The sequence below is a fragment of the Eurosta solidaginis genome, chromosome 4 (assembly GCF_040869045.1).
Source record: "Eurosta solidaginis isolate ZX-2024a chromosome 4, ASM4086904v1, whole genome shotgun sequence".
Taxonomy (NCBI): Eukaryota; Metazoa; Arthropoda; class Insecta; order Diptera; family Tephritidae; genus Eurosta; species Eurosta solidaginis.
In genome coordinates, this window is record NC_090322.1 from 130,574 (window position 1) to 154,930 (window position 24,357).

Sequence of the window (24,357 nt, forward strand, 5' to 3'; positions counted from 1 at the left end):
GGTTCTTCGCTGAATTTTAGAGCTGACGTTGTTGTTTGTATTAAAGCTGGTTTCAAAATAAACGAAGTCTTTATTATTTCTAAACTATGGCTGCCAACAGTAGCGTGGTTGCCAAGGCATACAGAAGAACGTTTCCCTCGAACACTCCCAGAGCCGCTTCATCTAATGTTGTCATGGTCCATGCTTCTGCACCATATAGCAGGATGGGTACGATAAGTGACTTTTAGAGCATGATTTTCGTTTGCCGAGAGAGGACTTTACTTTTCAATTGCCTACCTAGTCCAAAGTAGCATTTATTGGCAAGAGTGATTCTTCGCTAAATTTTGGAGCTTATGTTGTTGTTTCTATTAAAGATGGTTTCAAGCGTTGTTGCCAAGACATAAATGCGCTGACTCTTTGTTCGATGACAGTGACTGTTGTTCGTTTTGTCCTCACTCACCATCAAATCCATCTTTCCCGCTTCTATTTCCAGTCTGGAGTAAGCAGAACTTACAGGCCGATGATATCAATGTCATCAGCATACGACAGTATAAGTTTTGCGGGGAAACATAATTCAGATATGACGGGATATGGGCAGCTCCTTTTCGTGCTTTCGAAGGCGCCTTTAAAATCGGCGAAGAGTGTCAATTCTCTTTTCGCTGTTTTTTTCCAAGATTTGGCGGATTTTGAAAATCTGGTCTATGGTATATTTATCAGGTCTAAAGCCGCCTCCTTTCTTGTGTACGGGCAAAGTACACTTAGATGCCAATCGTCAGGCATGCACTAATCCGACCATATTTTGCAAAGAAGCTGATGCATGAGCCTTACCAACTCCTTGCCGCCGTATTTGAATAGCTCCGCAGGCGGTCCATCAGCGCCCGCGGCCTTTGTGTTTTTTAATCTGGTTATTGCTATTCCGACTTCATCATAATCGGGTGGGGGGACATTAATTCCATCATCATCGATTGTGGGATCGGGTTCATCATCCCTGTGCGGTACATCTCTGTCCCCATTTAGGAGAGCGGAGAAGTGTTCCCTTCATAATCTAAGTACGCCCTGGACATCGGTTACAACGTCGCCGTTTTCGTTCTTACAGGAGTTTGCCCCGGACTTATATTTTTCCGTCTGTCGACGGATTTTTTAGTAAAATTTGCGGGCATTATTCTTGGCGGCAATGCCTCGCTTCCTTTTTCAACTCGTGGTAGCATTCACATACTCTTGTTGTTGCGATCGCTCTTAACGTAGCCCTTTAGGCAGCGTCTTTTCTTTCGGTTGCAACGCGGCATTCTTCATCGTTTCAGTTGTTTTTTCGTGGTCGCCGGTTTCCAACAAAACCCTGAATTTTTGAGATATCTTGATAAAATTTGGTCAGAGGGTATATGTAGATGTCCGATTAAACATTTGTCGGTACCGGCCGTTTCGGATCACTATCCCCTATGTAACCATTTTTCAGGATTTTTTATATAGCTTACATTGTTGTCTGAAAAAATCATAGAGATCGGTCGTATATATAGTATATACCCAAATATACCCCGTCATTTCTGCCCTATTTTAACGGGTAGAACGTATACGTCATCTATTTTTCAGATAAGTGATTTATGGTCATAGCTATATGATGCAGACCACAAAAAACGTGAAACCTTGGATCCTCACACAAAGCACCGATCTATTTTTTACTTCCTTTATATTAGGTCGTTTGAATGTTTGTCCGCTTTTCATACAAATCTTGCAATCAATTTTTAAGTACCTTCTCATTGAGCTACAAACGTGAAACTTTACACATAGGTTAGAACACCGTGACAATGCAACAAAAGGAAAAAACCCGTTAGGTGGCGCACGGATCGAAATAATTAGATAAGAATTTGAAAATTTACAAACCAGCTTTTAAGTAACTTCTCGATGAGCAAGAAACTTGAAATTTCAAACTTAATTCAGATGTCGATGACAGCCACCTTTATTATTCCACCATGCCCATAGCTATTCCGCAAAAATTACAGACTTTATAGTTTTCACAGTATTTCGAATACATATGTACATATCTATGCATACAAGGGCCATGAAATGAAAAGCTTCCAAAAGAGAACAATCGACAACGTGAGAATAAGCAACTGCTATTTAAATGGAAATTCGTTTACAAAGCGCAAAAGAGGCGTTGAGTGTGCAAATAACGCTCAAAAGTTTCGAAGTGTGCCAATATGTGTAATAGCGGAAGCTTAAGAATTCCATTATGAGTATGTCATCAAAAACCAACACCAACTTTTCATTTTTTTCTTTCCAATGCAATCTACTACTACCAAGATTCGGTTATTTTTATTTGAGATTCACATTTTGAGAGCTGTAATAAATGAAAAACGTAAAAATATGAATAATAGGTTCATTAGCATGGTTGCAAAAAATCAATTTTGGATTTTTATCTACGACACACCCCTACAATATACCTAAAAACAGATTAAAAAAATAAATATAAGGCGCGATAAACTCCGTAAAGATTTTAGGCTGAGCTTTTCTTCCAATTTTTGTCGCGCTTTTTTTTAAATGTTTCCTACAAATTGGCGAGACTGGGCCTACATGATTTATGCCGGGTCCCAACAGCATCTACAAAGAGGATGAGTTTTCACTCAGAAGTTTTGCATGGCAGAAATACACTCGCGAGAGTTCTTAGCGCCCGTTACTCATACTTACGTCTGAAATCCCTCTGTCTGTCCGTTCGTTAACACGGTAACATTGGCACATATTGAGATATCTTCACCAACTTATTTAAAAGGGTCGTAAACTAGAATAATATAATGGTTGTCGACGGCGACAGCAGTACTTTACATTAATGGCAAAATAAAATTAGAAACTGAGTTTAATTTATGGCATTTAATTTATTTCATTTAAATTATACAACTCAATAATTATTTCACTGTTTTGACATAGTGGCGTGTTCACTAATGTGTGTCCTTGTAGCCTCCAACGTTGCGAACGAATGTACGAGAATAATTTTCTGCCTCAAATTCTGCCTATTTAAATCAAAGTTGATTAGGTGATTTTTAAAGTCCCGCTATGCGATGTTGGAAAAGAACAGCACAGCTTATATTATACCTACAGGCAGTACAATAAAAGAAACATAAAAAAACAGGCAAACATAAAAAACATAAAAAGGCAAGCAAACCCAGTAGGCACATATATTGGCAAATGTACCCAGTCATACTTTTGTAAGTCATTTTGTAACGACATCCCACCCCCCGGTGAATCCGCAGGAGGATTCACTAATCATTAAAGCGGCTAGCTTACTGGCTGGTCTACATAGTGTCCCGGATGGTGTGCGAACTTTGGCAGTCCTAACCTGGCCATCTTTTGCGGTAAACACCTCGGTCACTAGGCCTCGTTCCCGCCATGCGATGTTGGAAAAGAACAGCACAGCTTATATTATACCTACAGGCAGTACAATAAAAGAAACATAAAAACATATATTGGCAAATGTACCCAGTCATACTTTTGTAAGTCATTTTGTAACGACAATGGTGAACCAGAGAGAGAGGGGTGTTAGGAGCGTTGGTTCCAAATCCTGACGACTTTTTGTAGATATCATGGAGGACCTTTTTGTTTTCTTCTTCTACATACGGCTGAGTTCTCAGGTGCCGTATTTCCTCATAATGCCTGCGGATATGATTTCGTAAGTCCCTGGGAGGAGACGTCTCTTTGATCAGATGTCTGTTGAGATGCCCAGGTTTCTGGATGTTCAACAGAAACTGTTTGTTGAGCATTTCATTTCTCTCACTAATTGGGAGTACTCTCGCCTCACTCTGTAAATGGTGTTCTGGGGACATAAGAAGACAGTAGTTCTGAAAGCTGTGTTTTGACAGGCCTGTATTGCTTTCCAGTGAGTATCCTTTAGGCTTAGGGACCATAACGGGGACGCGTAGTATGCGGCCGGTAAGTGGTAGGGAGCGTCACTTTATCTTTACCACAAGTGTTGCCGGCAAGAGATTTGAGGACTTTATAACGGCTTTGAAAATAAGGAACAATTGCGGATACATGCTCGCCAAAATGCAGATCTTGATCGAACGTCATACCCAGTATTTTTGTGGTGTGAGGCATTTGCTTTGTGTAGGTTGTAAATAAGGTCCGCGATGATGAGCCTAATATCAATGGTATTTTACTTTCTAAATGGATTTATAACAAAAAGTCGGAAAAAATTAAAAATTTTGGAAATGGGCGTGGGACTGCCCCTTTTTTGATTAACAACTTTCAATGTTTCGGGAGCCATAACTCGAAAAAAGATTACATATTGTAATAAAATCGAGAGTAATACTTTCTCTTTAGCAGGAAATATTTCTAGTAATAAAAATAAAACAAAAAAATTTAAGCACTTGCTTTATATAAATGGACAAAAATCAGCGAAAAATGTCTCCTTATATAAAGATATATTCTTGCTAAATTTGATTTTTAAATTTTGACATAGAAATTGCAAAAATATGTATGAGAAGTAAAAATATAAAAGTGGAGCGCATATTACTTGGATTGGAAAGTTGGTAGGAAAGGAGATATTATTAGTCAATCAATTGCGCTCCACCTTTATATTTTTACTTCTCATTAATATTTTTGCAATTTTTATGTCAAAATTTAATAGTCAAAGTTTAGCAGGAATATGTCTTTTATATATAAGGAGACATTTTTCGCTGATTTATGTCCATTTATATAAAGTGCTTAAAAATTTTTTGTTCTGTTTTATTTTCTCCTTTTCTTATATTTTCTCGGTGTCTTAACCTATCTGTTAAGTTTTACGCTTGTAGCTCAATGAGAACTTACATAAAAATCAATTCCAAAATTCCCTCTGTTCCGTTTGGTTTTTCTAAATATCTTAGTCCATGTATGGTGTCATCGGCTGTCATTGACCTTTGAATTAAGCTCTAAATTTTTAGACTCCAGCTCATCGAGAAGTTACTTAAAACCCCGTTTAAAATTACCAAATTATTATCTATTTCGATACGTGTGCCACCTAACGGAATTTTTTCTCCTTTTATTCCTTTGTCACGGTGTCTTAACCTGTCTTTGAGGTTTGATGTTTGTAGCTCAATGAGAAGTTACTTTAAAATCGATCTCAAAACAGCAAATTTTTAATTTCTTATCTAAATATTTCGATCCGAGCGCCACCTAATGGAATTTTTTCTCCTTTTCTTAAATTTTTTCGGCGTCTTATCCTATCTGTGAAGTTTTACAGTTGTAGCTCAATGAGAACTTACATAAAAATCAATCCCAAAATTCCCTCCGTTTCGTACGATTTTTCTAAATATCTCATACCATGCGCCCCCTGGCGAATTTTTTTGTATCGTGTCATCGACTGTCATCCACCTCTGAATTAAGTTTGAAATTTCAAGTCTCTAGCTCATCGAGAAGTTATTTAAAAGATGGTTTGAAAATTTTCAAATTCTTATCGAATTATTTCGATCAGTGCGCCACCTAACGGGTTTCTTCCCTTTTGTTGCATTGTCACGGTGTTCTAACCAATGTGTAAAGCTTCACGTTTGTAGCTCAATGGGAAGTTACTTACAAATCGATTGCAAGATTTGTATCAAAAGCGGACAAACATTCAACCGACCTAATATAAAGGAAGTAAAAATGGACTGGATCGGTTAAACTCCACGTCCACTTTTATATGAAACTAGCAGACCAGGCAGACGTTGTTCTGCCCAAAATTTGGCCTATCTGCATACATTTTAATAAGCTTTTCCGTCTAACTCTGCCCTACCCCTCTACACTTTTTCCTAATCTTTTTATTCACTCCTCCCTCCGTCTTTTTCGCTTCATCTCCATCTTCGTCTCATTCTATCTCTTTCTCAGTCTCCTTCTCTCTTTTCTCTTCTCTCAAGATTTTCTCCTTCTTCTTCATCTCTTATTGCCAGTCCCAGAGGGTGGTATGTATTTTGTTCCACTCCTACTCCGAGTCGCAGTCCCAGTCCGTCTCTGGTATACTTCCCGAAAAAAGCATCGTAAGTATTAATATAGGCAAATCTATATACGAAATTTCAGGCAAATCGAATAGGACGCATGTAAATAGGTATGTGAGTATTATTAATTCTTGCCTTTATTTCGGCTTCGCATGCATATTTATCAGTTTTGCCAGGTTGATGCGACTAAATCGAATATCACAATGAACTTGAGAGCTCTCAGCAACAGCTTTCATTTGATATCCATAATACACACACATTCTAGGGGTATCCGGGTCCATGTTTTATGCTATATCTCGAGACCCTAGCCTCCCAGTTGTATGAAAATTGTCCTGTACTATAGCACTCATCAACAGTTTTCATTTGATATCCATATTGTATAAACACATTCTAGGGGTACCCGGGTCCACGTTTTGGTCTATATCTCGAGACCCTAGGCACCTAAGCGTATGAAAATTATTCTGTACTATAGCACTCATCAACAGCTTTCATTTGATATCCATATTGTATAAACACATTCTAGGGATACACGGGTCCACGTTTTGATCTCAAGACCCTATGCTCGTAGCAAAAAAAAAGGTAGACGTTGGCCGATTCTCAGACCTACCCAATATGCTCACCAAATTTGTTGAGAATCGGTTCAGCCGTTTCGGAGGAGTTAAGCCTCTAACACCGTGACAGAAGAATTTTATATACCTATTGAATTTTTTCTAAAAAAAAATCATAACTCAAGAATGGCTAAACCGATTTGGGATTTCAAATTCAACTAACCATCATCTCTCCTTCCTGTATCTTTCCGAAAAATTTCATGGCAATCTTTCTATCCGTTCTCGAGTTATGGAGCAATGATGACATGATACGAAACATTCATTCTCTCTCAATTCGTTTCCAGGAATGGGTCTTAAAGTTCATTCAATTGTAAACATTGGTTCATTCGATTGTAAACAAACTTCATTCGTTTCCAAGAATGGGTCTTGAAGATCAGAGTTGCGTAAACCGCGCAAAAAAAATTCCAAGAAAATCGGTGCGTTTTCATTATTTTTCATTTCAAGTGTATTCAACTACATAAGCGGATCAAAAATTTGTAAAAAAGGTACAAGAAATAACAAAATTAAATGAGCTGTTATATTAACGCACGAAAAGAGATACGTACATTTTATCTTAGCTATCAAAAAATTAAATTTCACGTGTTGTCACGGAAAAATTTGTAACGGGTAAAATAAGCTTTTTTTTGTATTTGTGATCCTGAAAAAAATCGAGTTTTTTGATATCCCATTTGACAATCTTGAGTAAGTTTTCGGTGAAAATCATAAATTAAACCTTTACCATGTAAAATACCCCAAAGTTATTCCGAAATGCCCAAATTTGATTTTGAGGATGATGGCATCTATGGTCAATGTTATAAAAAATGCACATTTTCACGCGCTCTCAGAGAGCGAGAAGTTTCAATCATGTCATCATTGTTATGGAGTGACAATCAAAATGTACACTTCTTTATATATATATATGTAGATTACTAGACTAAATCAAATTAAATTTAATATTTCATGATTTCTTTAATAATTGAAATAAATACGCTTGAGTTCAGCAAAACGTTCATAAGTAGTACGCGCATTAAATGTTAAAATCTGTGACTTTATCTTTGGTGATAAGTAACATAGATACATTTCTTAATTTAATATTATGTAAGGTGTTATTGAGTCAATGGTCTACTCCTTCCTTACGCTTTTCGGCTTGTATTCTTCACGCTGCTTTTGCCAATTTTTGGCGAATTGAAAAAATGATTTTGTTTCGTGTTTAAAATGGCTCCCATCCAAACCTCGCTTGGTAGCAGCGTCTAATTGAGAGGAAAGGAAAATATAAAAATTAGATGCATTGAGGCTATATTAATCATCATCAACAACTTACTTCTTATGGCCACTGTGACATTTAAATTTTGTATATCCTTCTTCTCCGCTGTACCCTTCCACGAATATTGTTCAGCCAATGAGTCAGTAAATATGTATCGCCAGCAACTTTTTCCAAACCGGCCTCCATTGTTAGACGCATATTTTAAATGTGCTGTCTGAAATAACAAACGTTTTCATAATTTAAATACTATATTATAATTAGAAAATAATTAAAGTTTTATACCAGTATGTTAATTGCCTCTGAATCTTTTTGAAGTTTCTTTGCGAATTCCTCGAATTGATTTACGTCTTTTAATGGATTTTTCGGAATAACTTATGTATATGGCGCATCTTTTTTTTTAAGTTGCTTTATTTCATTTTGTAATGTCAGGATTTCCGATGTCAGTCTTATGAAAGTGGGTTCTAAAGATCTTAAAACGGCCTCCAAGATCCCTGAAAGTAAACAAACAATACAGTTGCCGTCTTTCAGTGAGTTTTACAGCTCCCGCTCATGCACAATTCTCACGGGAATACTCTGGATCATTGAGAGACTTGAGAAGCGGATGTCGAGAAATTTTCGCACACGTGAAATGTGATAGGCAGATGTCGCCGCTGTTTTTCATTTAACTCATACGGCGAAAGGCTAAGCAGCGACATCTATTTTTGAAAAAGTAGGTATATTAAAGGCCGCGTTGCCAACCTAAAAATAAGTAACTAACAAATTATCTGGCTCACAAATTGAACCAGACTTCTATCTGGATTTATTTGGCTCAAATCGTTGTTGTTGCATTTACATGCAAAATTATTTATCTGGCTCAGGATTTTGCCACCGGATGATAGCTAATGTATAGTATGTGAATGCATATAAAATGTGCCACTTCGTTTTCTGACGTCGTCGCGTCAAGTTCGGTTTTCCCCACATCTCAACCGCATGTTATCAAGGGGCTTTACTCACGCGGTTTTGAGAATAAAATGGCGGATAGTGCGGGAGTCGATATGACAAAAATTAATTAAAAATACTTACGAATTGTGTTGTAAAAATATGCAAATTTTGCAAAAAATGACAATCATTTGCTATCGGGCAAAAAACGTTAAAATAAAACATGCACTTTGTGCAAAAACATACGTATATTTGCTATCGTGCAAAATCAAATTTAACATTGAAGACACTTGGCAACAGGCCACTGAAAATTAATGTTCATATACATACATACTAATGGAAATAAAATTCTCGAAAATAAAAGGGACAATTTAACGGAGTGTATATAATTGATGATGAAAGAGCATGCTTGTTTAACATATATACTATGCAGTGTCGTTGCATACATCTAACTGCAAATTTTATTGCAAAAGAACTAATAACGGGATTGAAAATATCCGTATTATATACTAATGTACAGTCATGTACACATAACCAGAATAAATATAAAATATAACACCTGAAAAGACGAAAATACTTCTACAAAAATGAAATAAACGAAAAATAATTACCACAATTGAATGGACTAGAGCATCTGTACATATTATATTAAAACTCACCGGATTATACAAATTACTGGATTCGAATCATACAACCATAAATCTTGGGCAAAAGTTGAAAATTTATATAATGCGTCCTGAGCTTCTTCACATGAGCTCCAAATATTTAAAACGTAGAAAACTGACGTGATTTTTTAAAAGTTGCATGTGTCGTTGCATACATCTAACTGCAAATTTTATTACAAAAGAACTAATAACGGGATTGAAAATATCCGTTTTATATACTAATGTACACATAACCAGAATAAATATAAAATATAACACCTGAAAAGACGAAAATACTTTTACAAAAATGAAATAAACGAAAAATAATTACCACAATTGAATGGACTAGAGCATCTGTACATATTATATTAAAACTTACCGGATTATACAAATTACTGGATTCGAATCATACAACCATAAAGTGATATTGGAGATTGGAAAATAGAAAAAAAAAAAATTATGATACATACATACATAAAAATATAATTCATGATGAATTGCAAATTTTGAAAAAGCACATGGCAACAAGCCATATATTTAGCAATTACAAGGAGAAAATTTGTGCTACGGGTTTTTACTTTGCGACATATGTTAGCTGCTTATGCACGTCTAAATGTTGCAAGTATATTACCCTTATACGTTTGTTAACCTGGCGATATAAGAGGCAATTTAAAAGTCCTCTTGCCATTTATTGGAATTGGAACATTCAATTCCTAAAACGGAAAAAAAAAATATAAAATGTGCAGTTCAAATTATCTTACTTTCAACAGTTTCATCGGAAATATATAATTCGCCGTTGTAACCTGAATCTGAATGTGAATTACTAAAGCGGCTGTATTTGCTCATCGCTGTGAATAACTGGAAAAAAATGCAATGGCTTCATTTGATATATTTGCAAAAATTTTGGAATATATAGATATTGCATGCGCGAACTTCGGTGGAAAGCAGCGGAGCGTAACAAAATTCTAGTAGGTCACTTTCACCACACCAAAAATTTTAACACAATTTTTAACATAATTTAAGCACAGAAATACACTGATTGGAGTTTTAGTGAGTAAAAGTTAAAATTCTAAACAAATTAGCCAAATAAAAAGTGTACAAATAATTATTAAATAACAAATACAGACAGTGGTAGTTTAACAAATTCTGCTGTGGTAAGTGGTGAATGTGACCTACTAGAATTTTGTGAAGCTTGCCTCACACTATTTTTCGTCTATGCAATGTCTCTCTATTATATGTTTCTGATATTTGCTAGGATCATTACCTTTTGCGTTATCTCATTGAGATCATGGCAATGTATTGTTGAAGATTATTGCAGATTCGTAGTATACAGTATTTTCAGTGCTGATGACTTAAGTGGATATTCAAACATATCGCCGAGGTTCAACACTTTTTCGCAATATAGTTTCGTTTCGGTATCGGATTCCATTTTTATACATTTTATTTTAAATATTTCATTTTTGATATAAAAGTAGTTGTCGGGACATTTTTGGGATAGGTAAAAATTTTTTGTTTTAACAAACTTTAAATACCCATTGGCTACTCTCCCAATTTTTGAATTATGTGAAGACTTAGTATTGCTGGTAAGTTTAATACTCTCTTCAACAAGTCGATTGTAAAGCTGAGTTCCTATATGATTCTTTTTTTTTTACGAACTTTTTCAATTTCCCAAGATAATTTTCAAATTTAAAGCAACTAATTGAGTCCAAAGGGCCAAAGTTTCTTGCTTCAGAAGCCAAGTGGGTTAAGAAATGAAAATTTATTGTAAGTAAGGAATCGTTGTATAAGGACTCCACACCTTTCACAAAAGAGTTCATTTGCATATTCGTTATTTGACGAATGACGATAGCAGGGTTTTCATGACTCCAAGACAAATAACATGCATATAGTCTAATACGAATTGATTGACTATATCGATGTTCAAACTTTCAACTGCAACTGCAGATTTATTTTTATGAATCCCAACATTCGTTTTATGCCGAAATCAGCATCCATGCGAATATCGTGGACTTCATAAGGATAAGGTTTTCGTTAACGCTAACCAAAACATATGCAACAACAACAACACGGCTAACTGGCCTATCGGTTACCCGTATCGGTTACCTTCTGTCAAATCGTTTTTTCCATGAGAGAAACGCGTCCTTTATGTTTAGATAATATTTAATTATAAATAATTCGTATATACAATGTTTTTGTACAATTTAAATTATTCCCTTATTACTCTAGTGTACTTTACATATGTGTATATTGATATGTACAAGCTAATTAAGTACAATAACGTCTATTAATAGATGTGCCCTCTCTGAAACTTTCGAAGCTCAGTGATGACGCCCAATTTTTCCTGCGCTGGTGGTGTTGTTCAACATCAGTTTGCAGAGCCATATGAGTTTTGTAGGGATAATACCGGAAGCCCCAATTCGTCCTATCAAAGTCGATTTATAGGTGATATTGATCCTTTGGTCTTGACCCTTTCCCATAGTATGCTTGTTAGCGCCTTATCTGTGGTACTAAAAAGGCGGGGGGGATAGTTGTCGCAGTTTTCTTAAAATTTGAGCAAATTTATGTTCTTCCTTCAGCTACAGCTGGAATATTTGGAATATTGCTATGCGCACATCGTCAAAATCAAATTACCTAGAATGAGAAAGAAACTAATATCAGTAAGGATAGATTAAAATTTTTAGTATAATTAACCCGAAAAGTGTTCTATAAATAGGGCTCCACAATTAGCTCTTTTCTGAGAGGCCAAAGGCAAAAGGGACTCAAGGAGATTTCAGATAACTAGAATAAGGGGTACCCGAAGATACTTCGCTGTTGCATTCATAGAGAACACAACATTATAACAAGGGATAATTGATTGATGTTACGAAGGAAATTAGACGTGCTACAAAAACAAACAAATGCAGATGACTGTTTAATTCAACAACAAAAACATCAACAACAACAAAAACAACAACAAGAACTGTTTAATTCATTATCCGAAGTTCTTGTATGGACGTGCAGTATGAAAAGTGCAAAGTACTGCTAAAACTGATTTCCCCGAGTAACCCGGGAACGAATTGATGTGACTATGCCTATCCTTCTTTAGGAGAAGGGTCTAGAACCAGTTCCCTGTTGGACAGGAAAATAAACGTTTGGTTATCTCCAAGCTGATCATATGCTATTACAGAATATACTCGTTTGCTGCATCCGACCAGTACATCCAACTTTCCCAGATTCTCTGGGCTCAGCAAGGGTATCCTCCTGAATGGTGCATTTGTTGCACGCTGCTGCCTGGCCGCTCACCCAACAACACAAGACACGACGGAACTTTCCTTGGGACACCCAAGGTCACTAACGCTTCTCATGGCTCCAGCGGGTTAGGGGGCTTAGAGTATACCCGCGATAGGCATGCCTGCGTAAGAGGCGATTAAAATACCAAATTGGTTCACGGGGTTGTGTAGCGCAACCCGTTCAATGGGTTGCCAGCGCAATAAATAGCTTCTGCAACCCAATTGTGAACCTCACCTACCCGTGGCGAATCCTGTTTCTTTAACAGCCGAGGCCCTCGGTTGATTCTAAAGTAAAAACCAAAACAAAATATAGGTTAGGTTGAACTGGCGGGTTCATGACCTCACATAGACTGAATGAGTCCGTAGTGTTACCAGAAGTTTGTTTTAACGACCAAGCTAAAACCCTATCAACAACCAGGACATGTTATAAAATAACTCCGTCCTCTTGACAAATACCAGAAACTTCCTAGAACTTAAGCCACTTGCTGCTTCTAGATCTGACAGCTTTATCACTCCTAATAGCTGGAGTCTTAGCCTTGCCAGTGCAGGGCAAGAGCACAGAATGGGCTCGATCGTTTCTCCTCCAACCCGCACTTCCTACATCTGCTATCACTGACCAAGCCTAATTTAAAGGCATGTGACGCCAGAAGGCAGTGTCCAGTAAGAATACCCGTCATGAGTCTACAGTCTACAGTTTAATGATAATGAAAATATAAGAAACAGTGTTTATGAATAACATATTTTAATTAATCTCTTACAACAACGTGATCGGTGGCTACATCGCCATGTAGATAGTGTGGTGTTCCACCTTGTATAAACGTAGGTACTGTATGTGCTCAACCGTACAAATGGACATAAGCAGTAACATTATTCACGTAAACATAGCTTGGTATTTGTGCAGGCATCTATATAGCATACATTGGTCCAGTTCGGTGTGCACCAGCCACTGGTACAAACACTTTTGAATGCATAGCTTTCATATAGATTGGATGTCCAGCAGTGCTCCGGTTGTGCCAAAATGTAATAGCCTGCTCAGTCTCTTGGTACGGCTGTATAGGTATGGGCGGGTGCAATGTATTACTAGTCTGCTCAAGATCGTATGGTAAATAGATGGCTCGAAGACGCCAGAGGGGATTGGAGCCAGAGTTTTCGGACCCAGAACCAAAATATCTGTAACTCTAAAAGCACATCCGGGCATTTTCAAGCAGAAGTATTCGCCATAAGTTAGTGCGCTAAGCTGAACCTTCAGCGTTGATACCCCAATGAAACAATTGCCATACTCAGTCAGGCCCCACTAAAGCCATTTGCGGCGTTCGAAATAAAGTCAGCACTGGTCCTTCAGTGCGTAGAAAAGCTAAATCAATTAGGAGCACACAACGTAGTACTGTTGCCCTGGGTCCTAGGCCATAGGGGAGTAGAGGGTAATTAGCAGGCGGACTCAGTGTTTAATTTATTGCGTCCCTCCCACAAATTGTCATCCTCCTAGCAGATCCTTGTAGCGGGTCTGCGCCATACTCTACTCTTTCGGGAAGGTATCGACCCCAATCCGGGTCCTTCTCCTGACCCCGGTCCTGAGAAATGAGTTTGCTGCGTTTGCCGGAAAATAATCTTTTTAGGACGGTCATATATAAGGGCCAGAAATATTTCAATGAACTTCCTAATCACATAAAAAGTAGTAATAACTTCAATACTTTTAAAAAAAGTTTATTGGAGCATTGTAAAACCCTTCCAATAAGATAAAGTTTTTCTCTTATTTTTTACGATATATCCGATACTGGAGCGCGAAAAGGGAATGGTAATATTGGAAGCAGCAAAATACAATGCATCCGGCCCTAAGGAAAAGAAAATCGGTCGCCACCTGTAACTCCAGACAGTTCCAACAACTAATTTCGCTGGAATTCGGTATTTCCAGCTGATATTTACTGTTGCTGATCGGAATAACTCGCATTCCGACAGCATTAATATAACAATAAAATTATATAATGTGTAACAAAAATAACGAAAATAAGGCCAAACAAAAGTTGGAGCAGGGGGGATTGGAAACACGTCCTTTTCAACCTCCCATTATATGTTGAGCTGTGCTAATCGGAATTTTCATGCATTCCGACAGCGTCTTTACTAATCAAAGTTGAGAGGTGATTGGATACACGTTATTTTCAATTTCCAACATCCAAAGACATGTTTAGCTGTGTTGATCGAAGACTAATACATTCCGACAGCTTAAAATACACATATAATTGAAAAATATAAGTTCCAAATTTTGTTGCCTTAAGCTGGGAGCACTGGGGGATTGGAAACGCGTCCTTTCCAACCTTCCTTAAATGAGTGGCTCCCAGACTCGTCCCTTTTTCACGCTAGTAAATATGCTGATCGGAATCACATGGCATTCCAACAGCATGTTCAATAGAAATAAGTGATTATAACAATGAATTGTAGTTAGTAGTTTAAATTTTAGGCCTAAACAGCCGTAATAATAAATAAATTAAATTAAAAAAATAAATACTCTTGTCAGTGTTTCACGTGCAAGGGATGGTTTCATCGGACAGGTTGCTCTGGGCTATATTCCAAAATCCAGCGTCCTCGTAACTTTTATAAATCTTTTGTGGCTCTTGTTGTTCACGGCCTCATTACATTATGGGGCAATACGGCACCTGAGAACACATGAAGCTAAAAAACACAAGCATGTCTTCAGTGAACTCCACAAACAGGGGTCGGACCTCTATGCCGGTGATTCCTGTACTCAAAGAACAAAACTAGCAGAGGAGGAACGCGCTCTCCTTAGGGAAACGAGAGTAGTCACTCTAGCTCAACTTCGTGCTGGGTAACATAACAGGCTAAACTCTTACCTATCCAGAATCAAGCCCGACATACAAAACATTGTCCTGCTTGTAATGTGTCCCCACATGACACCAACCATCTCTTTAACGGTATTGTGGAACCAACGCCTCTAACACTCCTCTCATTATGGTCCACCCCTCTTGAAACAGAAAGTTTCCTTGGACTCCCGTTAGAAGGCATTGATGACAATTTGTGATCGGTCGCACCTATTGGATGGGACGAAGCACTGCTATAACAACAACAGCAGGCGGACAACCCGGAAAGAGAGGCAGCAACTGCATGACCCATCGATCCCGAACCGTTCCTGGCAGTTGGCTCACTCAATAAATGCCCCTAATAGTAGAAGGAAGGGAAAAGAAAGAACACTGGCGCAATATGCCAGGCCTGAGTCAATCTAAGTTACTGTCAGGGGGTTACAGCACAACTCGATATAGGGCATTAATAGGCTTCTCAAAAAGATAACCTAAGAATCCCAACGGCTATTCTTACAAGACACTGTAGACTTAACAGTCACATGCAAAAGCTGGGTATAATATCGAACAACACATACCGATTTTGTGATGGATCAGCAGACGGCGGACCATATCCATCTAGATTGCGGCGCAATTTCAAGACGTAGGGCTAAGTTTATGGGCTCACCATGGCCAGAGCATTCCCACATTTAATCCCTCAAGCCAAGAACACTGCTCGGGTTCATCAAGAAAGTCGGCTAGGATGAGGTGCTGTGAAGGAGATGTGCAAGTCACTGTGCAATCCTCAATAAATTATCTATCTATCCACGTTCCGGTAACAAGCACCATTGTGGTACTAGCCCCACCATCTCGGGAACTATTGACATGACCGCAATGCGAAAGTCTGCTAAAATGTACCATTCTCCATGGAATGCTCGATATATAACTTTCCATGTTTTGAAACAGTTACTAAAATTTTAACTGGCTGTGGGTAGTAAGGTGTTGATGTCCTCTGTTAACGCAATATAATGACAACTGCAATGCAGGGAAAATGACAAAAATCGTGTAAATCTACTGATAATAATTAATTAATCCCTCCCCTTCTATGCAGTTCTATGCATACATACATATGTATTTTTCTCTCCAAACGCCAATTAAAAAAATTAATTGGTTTTCACATGAACTTCGAACTCTGTCGTATTTGCATTCTTCAGTTGATTATCAACAAAATCATGACAATTATTTAATATGGTAGCCAATTTACTTACCCTTTCTGGTGCGATGATTCCTGGACAATCGGGCCTGAGTAGAAGCGATTTTTTTTTTTGCCTTAAGAGAGCGTGCTTAACGCGAACCATATCATGTTATGGCACACCTTTGGTGATGCAAACAATCAGACATTCCTGCTTCTAATGCTTCTAGGATAGCAGCAGCAGCTCCCGGTGGCGCCACATAAATAACAGTTGCATGCCGATCAGTTGCCTTTTTTGCTCTGGTTTTGCAATTATTAATTAGTACAAATCAATATAAATAACCGAAGCAAATACTGGCAAACCAAGATGCGTAGTTCCCCCCTTTTTTATGGTAATACATCCAACCAGTTTGGTACCGTATTCCAAAGCATGTTGGTTGTAAAGTACCTTGTATCCTTGGCAAATGACACGTGAATCTGCATTTAATTGTAGATTTCCTCTGATTTTGGCATATTCTGAGCTGCATCGCAACCCGGCGGAGATGCTATCTATTAGAATAATATAAAATTTTTTTTATTATTTAAAAATGCACATACGTATGAATGAAAATCAGAAAGTAAAGGTAGTAGTGCAGTTTACGGTACCCATTCTAAAGTTGGGCCAAGATTTTCGAGTGTGGTATCAAAAGACGCGTATTAATCTCGAACAATAATCCGAAGGCGGAAAAGAAAAATGTTATCTCTGTCCGGAGAGTTTTGCAGTTGAATTTGGCGATTTTAATGTGGTTGTTGTTGTGTTCGTACCCACAAAAAAAAATGTGCATCACCGTGGCGGTAGCCACGGCTATACCACACACCCGGACTTGGCATGGCATAGCCCAGGGTTATTTTTGATAAGCGCTGTCGAAGGCTGCCAACGCAGAAAGGTGTTCTGCGCAAAAATACTATGGATCCCACCCACGGTTTCGGAGGGACCCGCGGGTCTTTTTTCGGTTTTTCGTTAATATCTTTTGAACGGGTAAAAAAAGTTAACTTCCGCTTTCGGATTCTTGATCTAGACGTAAATACGCGTCTTTTGTTACCTCACTCGAAAATTTTGGCCCAAATTTCGGTGGGTACCGTAAACTGCACTATTACCAAAGTAAATAATGTTGTTGTTGTTGTTGTAGCGATAAGGACACTCCCCGTTATCGACTTTGTTGGTCCTTTGCCGGATGCAGTTCGGGTACGTTCCGGGAACAATTAAGGTACTAGCCCGACCATATCGGGAGCGATTTGAAACCTTGTAGGCCATCCCGTCGATTCTATACAACTTAATATGGTAACGATTTAAGACGGTGCACCACCTAGGTTTTATCAAAAATTATCAAACGAGGAATCAAAAGGCGCGCCTCGAGCTCCGTTTTTATTATTATTTGATATTTTTAAATTAGGTGGTGCACCGTCTTGTAAAACGTTACCCTTAATATTATTTTGGGCGAAGGCCGCCAACGCAAAAAGATGGTCTCTGCAACAAAATTTTTAATTTCCGCCACATGTCACAACTATAATTAACTTAATATTATTTTGGGCGAAGGCCGCCAACGCAAAAAGGTGTTCTCTGCAACAAAATTTTTAATTTCCGTCACATGTCACAACTAAAAGCACAAGATATTTTTCGTTGTAAACAAATATATTTTTTTGCGTTTCAATGTTTTCCGGAATAATTAATGAACTGTCATTTCGATGACAGCATGAAACTTCGATGTGTTAGTGGAGAGCGAAAAAAGCTTTGAATGTGTGGGTGAACTGGTTACCTCCGTCTTGTAGGGTTACTGTCGTTGTGTTTATGCCAGACGTCGGCAAAATGAAAATGCAGATGTGTTAGTGAGTGCGCGATGATCAGTAAAATAAAGGTTTATCCTAAGATACAGTTTTGCACAATAAACAACCCTTAATACATATTTTTCTTTACAAAATATGTACTCCTAATATACATATGGACAACATGTGCGTCGCTCACACAATCGACGTTTCTGCTCCAAATGCTCAGGAACTACTAAACTAAAGAGAATAAGAATACGTGTGAATTGAGTGTGCACAATTGTTCCACTATTTTCCGACGTCTGGTTTATGAATAGTGATGTTAGAAATGTTAATATTCGCCACCAGGGGCGTAGCGACGGGGGTTTGTGGTTTAAACATGATCGTGTTCAATGATCCAACTTGCTTAAACGAACATAATCGACATTAGCTGTATTTCGTTGCTAACTAGTACAATTAAAACACTAGCTAGCTTACCGAATTGCATGGAAAGCAACAATAAACAAGTAAGAACGAGACTGTCTTCGGCTGTGCCGAAGACTTCATACCTTTCATGAATGGGGCTGAACAATAATCTTATCCCGTTCGTAATCTCCGAATAATCGGATGTATAAGATAAGAAATATATAGTGAACAGATCTACATACCTATACGATTTTTAAGATAAATATAAAATAAAAAACAGGTAGGTACTTTGTGTGAGGATGCAAAGTTTCAGGTTTTTTGTGGTCTGCGTGTAAAAACTATGACTACGAATCACGTATTTCAACAATATATGACGTAAACGTAACTATTTGAAGAAATCTGATGAATTTTGAAGCTTCTAGCCGTAAAAAAGGGGCAAAAATTACAGTTTATATGGGGTATATAATATATATACCACCGATCTCTATGATTTTTTCAGACAACAATATTTGTATATATATGTAAGCATTTGGTGAAATTTGAAGCTTCTAGCTGTTAAAATGGGGCAGAAATTACGCAAAGTTTCTTATCTGAACAATCGGTTGGAGATATATACTATATATACCACCGATCTCTATGATTTTTTTAGACAACAATATATGCTATACACGTAAGCATTTGGTGAAATTTGAAGCTTCTAGCTGTTAAAATGGGGAAGAAATTACGCAAAGTTTCTTATCTGAACAATCGGTTGTATGAGATATATACTATATATACCACCGGTCTCTATGATTTTTTTCAATGTATGCTATACATGTAAGCATTTGTTGAAATTTGAACATAGCTAAACGATTTTTAAGATAAATATAAAAAAAAAATAGGTAAGTACTTTGTGTGAGGATGCAAAGCTTCACGTTTTTTGTGGTCTGCATGTAAAAACTATGACTACGAATCACGTATTTCAAAAATATATGACGTAAACGTAACTATTTGATGAAATTTGATGAATTTTGAAGCTTCTAGCCGTAAAAAAGGGGCAAAAATGACAGTTTATGTGAAGTATATAATATATATACCACCGATCTCTATGATTTTTTCAGACAACAATATATGCTATATACGTAAGCATTTGGTGAAATTTGAAGCTTATAGCTGTTAGAATGGGGTAGAAATCGCGAAAAGTTTCTTATCTGAACAATCGGTTGTATGAGATATATACTATATACACAACCGATCGCTATGTTTTTTTCAGACAACAATATATGCTATATGCGTAAGCATTCGTTGAAATTTTAAGCCTCTAGCTCTTAAAATAGGGCAGTAATTACGAAAAGTTTCTTATCTGAACAATCGGTTGTGGGGAATATATACTATATATACGACCGATCTCATCAATTTTTTCAGGCAAATATATGTGCAATATACGAAATTTTATGGTGAAGTTTGAAGCTTCAATATGTTAAATTGAGTAAGATATGACAAAAATCCTCTTTTTCTGAAAAATCGGTTGTATGGAGGATATATGCTATAGTGGTCCGATCCGGCCGGTTCCGACAAATGTCTAATCGGACACCCAAATACACCCGCTCACCAAATTTTATCAAGATATCTCAAAAACTGAGGGACTAGTTTGCATACAAACAGACAGACGGACATGGCTAAATCAACTCAGCTCTTCATCCTGATTATTTCGGTATACTTAATGGTGGGTCTATCTATTTTCCTTTAAGGACTTACAATTTTGGGTTTCGTGACGAAGTTAATATACAATTTCATTTTCATGAAAGGTATAAAAATGGGTTTTTTTTATTACGCGAGCTCGAAAAAAACGCTCCAACTAGCTAAACAATTTCATTATGGCAAAACCATACGGACGGTTACTTTTTTTAGCTGCTTTGACATTTCTACTTCTAGCACAGTATGTTTTTGACACTCAACCAGAGAATTACAAAAACAAAATACATGAAATGCGTGTGTTTGTTTGTATGTATGCCACCCTGCCGCCACGCTGTTCTTTTGTTAGTTTTGTTTATCTGCACATTCGTATGTTCATTTCATTCGCTCGTTCACAATAGTGCCCTATTTTTGAATATGCAACACTATACAACACTATCAATCAGGTCGACAATTACCTAAGCGGTTTCAGTTGAAACCGCTTAGCCAACTCAACTCGATTACTTTTTATTGTTGCTTTCCATGCAATTCGGTAAGCTAGCTAGTGTTTTAATTGTAATAGTATGCAACGAAATACAGCTAAAGTAATCGAGTTGAGTCGGCTAAGCGCTTTCAGTTGAAACCGCTTAGGTAATTGTCGACCTGATTGATAGTGTTGCATATTCAAAAATAGGGCACTATTGTGAACGAGCGAATGAAATGAACATACGAATGTGCAGATAAACAAAAATAACAAAATAACCGCCACGCAGGGTGGCATACATACAAACAAACACACGCATTTAATGTATTTTGTTTTTGTAATTCTCTGGTTGAGTGTCAAAAACATACTGCGCTAGAAGTAGAAATGTCATAGCAGCGAAAAAAAGTAACAATTAGCTGATAAACCTCCACCATCTGTATGGTTTTGGCATAATGAAACTGTTTAGCTAGTTGAAGCGTTTTCTTCAAGCTCGCTTAAAAAAAATACAATTGATTTAAAATCAACCAACTTATTGCATGCGTGAATATAATCAATTCAGGCGTTTGCTCGTTTGCCTCAACAGCGATTACATTAATCGGAATGAAAAGGCAAATATGAAAACTCCATGCGTCTGAATATTTGCATGATTCTTCTGCCCTTACTTCACGGCGACAAGCTACATATAAACATACATAAAAACATTGCTTACGGTTCTGTTTGTTTGTCGAACTAAACGATACTAATTCTCGTGCTTTGATTTTATTCTCCACATTTAAATAATACTAAATTTACAGCATTTTTTCGAAGTACACATTTCCTATTTTGAAATATAATGCAAATTTGACATTATTTTCTATGTGGAAAACACATTATTATAATGTAATATCTAAATTTTTTTTTCATGTCAAACACACATTTCAAAAATGTAAAATTCAAATTATTTGATAAATGAAAAAATAATGTGTTTTTAACATTTTAAAATGTAAAAAACACATTAGTGTTTTTTCCGTGTAGATATGACTTTTTTAAATAAAATTTTTTTCTCTTCGATCAGTTTCTTTCTTTTGAATTTTATATACGTATACGTTATAGATCTCATGCATAAGCTCAAAAAGTATGAATTCTACTTATTCCTGAAGGAGGTACTTCGGTTATTTTTTATCAATTTATCTATGATTAATATTACAGGAATGCGATTGTGTGTCTTTTCCTAATGTTCACATGTTGTTGAAAAACTTGTGTACGCTTCCAGTAACAACGGCAACGAAAGAGAGATCTTTTCCAACTCTTAGGCTGATTAAAAACTATTTGAGAAACCCGATGAGTGAAAATCGATTGAATGGCTGTGCATCACTAAGCATCCACCGTGATCAAATTGTTACCGTCGATGAAGTTTTAGATGAAATGGCAAAGAAAAGCCGGCGCATGCGCTTGAGTTTTTAATGTAACCTTTTTCATGTCATATTCTAAATACACGAACTTTAATGTTAAAGCTAAAGACATTTTTTTTATTTATTTAACTGACAAAAAATGTATTTTTTTTTAACTCCTCTCTCCTCTCCCCCCCTGTTCGCCACAATATTGGCGCAACAGCAGTTTAAGCACGTTTCCTCCAGAATTTCTGCTGCTTTCTTCACAACTACAGTTTTCGCCTGAAAGATGCTGCAGTTATCTGACAGGCGGTAGGATTTACTTATTTCTGGATCGACACAGTAAACAGCAGACCCGGCCCCTTCCGTTAATTTGAGGGCATCGGTGTACACCATACGTGTATAGGACGTCCTTTTTTATTTCTGCACCCTTGCGCCAACCCTTCGGTTCTATTCTGGTCCCAAGACTTCTTTCGAAGCTCAGGCGCGAAACGATGTTGTCCATTCGCCCTATATTTAATGGCGCCATACTGCTGTGGCCACACGGCCTGCACTCAAGCTTTTTTTGAAATGCTTTTGTGGGATAGTTTCCAAGGCTTCCGTTATTCTATCAGTGACAACCTGCATAACTCCTCAAGTCTTTCTGGTAAATATACTTTTTAATTGGCTATCCACCAAACTAGGGCCACATAATGAAGTATGGGCTTGACAATTGCTGTAAATACTCAGTGTGAGAGTTGAGGCGATAGGCTCCACGTGCAACCTAGCATCCTCTTGCATGAATACAGTGCCACGGAGGCTTTATTTTCTCAATCTTCCACATGGAATATCCACGGCAACTTACCATCCAAATAATTGCTATATATTTTGTCCTGTACTTTTCTTGTAGGGTTACCCCTCCAAGTTTAGCATTGGGAATAATACCTTACTTTGCGGCGTTCCTCTGTTTACAGAAACGAACATCGATCATCGAAAAATATATCGATGTTCGAAATCAAAGCAAACACATCGATGTAAAGATAGCTCATGGTGCTTCCATCACTACTATGAGTCCCGGTGTATCATAATTAATAGCGATTTCAAAAACTTTAATAATTTCATTTACATATATTAAAAAATGCATCAGACCTAAACTAAAATGATGATGCAGTGTGTTTGTACCAGGGCAAGTTTATTCTTTTACCTTCATTTAACTTTATAACCATGTGAAATACTTTGACATAATTACACTTGTTCTGCTATTTCATGAAATACTTTTAATATCTAATATTCTTTTGTTTAATTGTAAATGAGATTTTCAGGGTTTGAAATAAAAATTTAGTTGATTGTAAGCAAGCAAACCAGACTGTAGCTACTCCGGATTCAAATATCTTTACAAATGGCGCCCAACGTGGAAATAAGGACTGGCTGGATTTATAATTTATATAGGGACGAAATTGTGGGTATCCTACAAAATTTTGCAATTCAAGATTGTGGTAGCGTTGCCGAAATGCGCAAACGTTTATCGGCATTTGTCACCGACTATGAACATACTGATGAAACTCGAGAGACAATATTCAGAAGGAACTTCTCACGAACAACAAATTGCAGAGGATCTAATTTCAATTCAAGCCAGAGACATCGAAGTGGAGAAACAACATTTAGAGGAATTATCGAACCAGGAACATCGACAACGTGAAAATGGTTCTGCGATCCCTGTCGAAGCGGAGAAAATCAACTTAATAACTAACAGACATATTCCATATTTATCAGTTATTGACCAAGTACGCAAATGGTCAATCAAGTTTGATGGTACGAAGGATCCTATCTCTTTTATTGAACGAGTTGAATTGATTGAAGTTTATGCACTGCCACAGGATATGGTGGTGAAGACGATGCCGGAACTACTCAAAGATAAGGGTTTGCTCTGGTATCGTAATTGCAAGCGAAAATGGCTATTTTGGGAACATTTTAAGGACAATTTCTTGAAATTCTTTCTTCCACCACGTTATTTTGAGACCTTACATGAACAAATTAGAACTCGTCGTCAAACCCCAAATAAACTTTTCAAGGTTTATGTGTTAAGTT

At 37.2% G+C, this 24,357-nt stretch overlaps 1 protein-coding gene and 2 long non-coding RNA genes across 7 annotated transcripts in view; 1 reads left to right on the forward strand and 2 right to left on the reverse strand.

Moving 5' to 3' along the window:
• Myo10A (Myosin 10A) overlaps positions 1 to 24,357 on the forward strand; it is a 177,791-nt gene that overhangs the window by 11,052 nt on the left and 142,382 nt on the right. The gene's annotated exons all lie outside the window — the stretch shown is intronic.
• Positions 7,502 to 9,611, reverse strand: LOC137247522 (uncharacterized). Its single transcript, XR_010951856.1, has 4 exons — positions 9,341 to 9,611; positions 8,046 to 8,254; positions 7,821 to 7,977; positions 7,502 to 7,749 (listed from the first exon to the last, which is right to left on the reverse strand). It is a non-coding gene; the product is annotated as an uncharacterized lncRNA (long non-coding RNA).
• LOC137248367 (uncharacterized) lies at positions 11,468 to 18,322 on the reverse strand. 2 transcript variants are annotated; one of them, XR_010952164.1, is made up of 3 exons: positions 18,036 to 18,322; positions 16,652 to 17,124; positions 11,468 to 11,956 (listed from the first exon to the last, which is right to left on the reverse strand). It is a non-coding gene; the product is annotated as an uncharacterized lncRNA (long non-coding RNA). The 2 variants fall into 2 exon arrangements; XR_010952163.1 differs by lacking the exon at positions 18,036 to 18,322 and adding an exon at positions 17,713 to 17,865.